The following is a 2,500-nucleotide window of genomic DNA, read 5'->3' as shown; positions in this document are numbered from 1 at the left end:
GTTAGGGTTAGGGTAGGGTTAGGGTTAGGGTTAGGGTTAGGGTTAGGGTTAGGGTTAGGGTTAGGGTTAGGGTTAGGGTTAGGGTTAGGGTTAGGGTTAGGGTTAGGGTTAGGGTTAGGGTTAGGTTAGGGTTAGGGTTAGGGTTAGGGTTAGGGGTTAGGGTTAGGGTTAGGGTTAGGTTAGGGTTAGGGTTAGGGTTAGGGTTAGGGTTAGGGTTAGGGTTAGGGTTAGGGTTAGGGTTAGGGTTAGGGTTAGGGTTAGGGTTAGGGTTAGGGTTAGGGTTAGGGTTAGGGTTAGGGTTAGGGTTAGGGTTAGGGTTAGGGTTAGGGTTAGGGTTAGGGTTAGGGTTAGGGTTAGGGTTAGGGTTAGGGTTAGGGTTAGGGTTAGGGTTAGGGTTAGGGTTAGGGTTAGGGTTAGGGTTAGGGTTAGGGTTAGGGTTAGGGTTAGGGTTAGGGTTAGGGTTAGGGTTAGGGTTAGGGTTAGGGTTAGGGTTAGGGTTAGGGTTAGGGTTAGGGTTAGGGTTAGGGTTAGGGTTAGGGTTAGGGTTAGGGTTAGGGTTAGGGTTAGGGGTTAGGGTTAGGGTTAGGGTTAGGGTTAGGGTTAGGGTTAGGGTTAGGGTTAGGGTTAGGGTTAGGGTTAGGGTTAGGGTTAGGGTTAGGGTTAGGGTTAGGGTTAGGGTTAGGGTTAGGGTTAGGGTTAGGGTTAGGGTTAGGGTTAGGGTTAGGGTTAGGGTTAGGGTTAGGGTTAGGGTTTAGGGTTAGGGTTAGGGTTAGGGTTAGGTTAGGGTTAGGGTTAGGGTTAGGGTTAGGGTTAGGGTTAGGGTTAGGGTTAGGGTTAGGGTTAGGGTTAGGGTTAGGTTAGGGTTAGGGTTAGGGTTAGGGTTAGGGTTAGGGTTAGGGTTAGGGTTAGGGTTAGGGTTAGGGTTAGGGTTAGGGTTAGGGTTAGGGTTAGGGTTAGGGTTAGGGTTAGGGTTAGGGTTAGGGTTAGGGTTAGGGTTAGGGTTAGGGTTAGGGTTAGGGTTAGGGTTAGGGTTAGGGTTAGGGTTAGGGTTAGGGTTTGGGTTAGGGTTAGGGTTAGGGTTAGGGTTAGGGTTAGGGTTAGGGTTAGGGTTAGGGTTAGGGTTAGGGTTAGGGTTAGGGTTTGGGTTAGGGTTAGGGTTAGGGTTAGGGTTAGGGTTAGGGTTAGGGTTAGGGTTAGGGTTAGGGTTAGGGTTAGGGTTAGGGTTAGGGTTAGGGTTTGGGTTAGGGTTAGGGTTAGGGTTAGGGTTAGGGTTAGGGTTAGGGTTAGGGTTAGGGTTAGGGTTAGGGTTAGGGTTAGGGTTAGGGTTAGGGTTAGGGTTAGGGTTAGGGTTAGGGTTAGGGTTAGGGTTAGGGTTAGGGTTAGGGTTAGGGTTAGGGTTAGGGTTAGGGTTAGGGTTAGGGTTAGGGTTAGGGTTAGGGTTAGGGTTAGGGTTAGGGTTAGGGTTAGGGTTAGGGTTAGGGTTAGGGTTAGGGTTAGGGTTAGGGTTAGGGTTAGGGTTAGGGTTAGGGTTAGGGTTAGGGTTAGGGTTAGGGTTAGGGTTAGGGTTAGGGTTAGGGTTAGGGTTAGGGTTAGGGTTAGGGTTAGGGTTAGGGTTAGGGTTAGGGTTAGGGTTAGGGTTAGGGTTAGGGTTAGGGTTAGGGTTAGGGTTAGGGTTAGGGTTAGGGTTAGGGTTAGGGTTAGGGTTAGGGTTAGGGTTAGGGTTAGGGTTAGGGTTAGGGTTAGGGTTAGGGTTAGGGTTAGGGTTAGGGTTAGGGTTAGGGTTAGGGTTAGGGTTAGGGTTAGGGTTAGGGTTAGGGTTAGGGTTAGGGTTAGGGTTAGGGTTAGGGTTAGGGTTAGGGTTAGGGTTAGGGTTAGGGTTAGGGTTAGGGTTAGGGTTAGGGTTAGGGTTAGGGTTAGGGTTAGGGTTAGGGTTAGGGTTAGGGTTAGGGTTAGGGTTAGGGTTAGGGTTAGGGTTAGGGTTAGGGTTAGGGTTAGGGTTAGGGTTAGGGTTAGGGTTAGGGTTAGGGTTAGGGTTAGGGTTAGGGTTAGGGTTAGGGTTAGGGTTAGGGTTAGGGTTAGGGTTAGGGTTAGGGTTAGGGTTAGGGTTAGGGTTAGGGTTAGGGTTAGGGTTAGGGTTAGGGTTAGGGTTAGGGTTAGGGTTAGGGTTAGGGTTAGGGTTAGGGTTAGGGTTAGGGTTAGGGTTAGGGTTAGGGTTAGGGTTAGGGTTAGGGTTAGGGTTAGGGTTAGGGTTAGGGTTAGGGTTAGGGTTAGGGTTAGGGTTAGGGTTAGGGTTAGGGTTAGGGTTAGGGTTAGGGTTAGGGTTAGGGTTAGGGTTAGGGTTAGGGTTAGGGTTAGGGTTAGGGTTAGGGTTAGGGTTAGGGTTAGGGTTAGGGTTAGGGTTAGGGTTAGGGTTAGGGTTAGGGTTAGGGTTAGGGTTAGGGTTAGGGTTAGGGTTAGGGTTAGGGTTAGGGTTAGGGTTAGGGTTAGGGTTAGGGTTAGG

This window comes from Microcebus murinus, chromosome X, assembly GCF_040939455.1.
Source record: "Microcebus murinus isolate Inina chromosome X, M.murinus_Inina_mat1.0, whole genome shotgun sequence".
NCBI classification, from domain to species: domain Eukaryota; kingdom Metazoa; phylum Chordata; class Mammalia; order Primates; family Cheirogaleidae; genus Microcebus; species Microcebus murinus.
The sequence above is the reverse complement of the archived record's forward strand: the minus strand, read 5'-3'. Positions refer to the sequence as shown.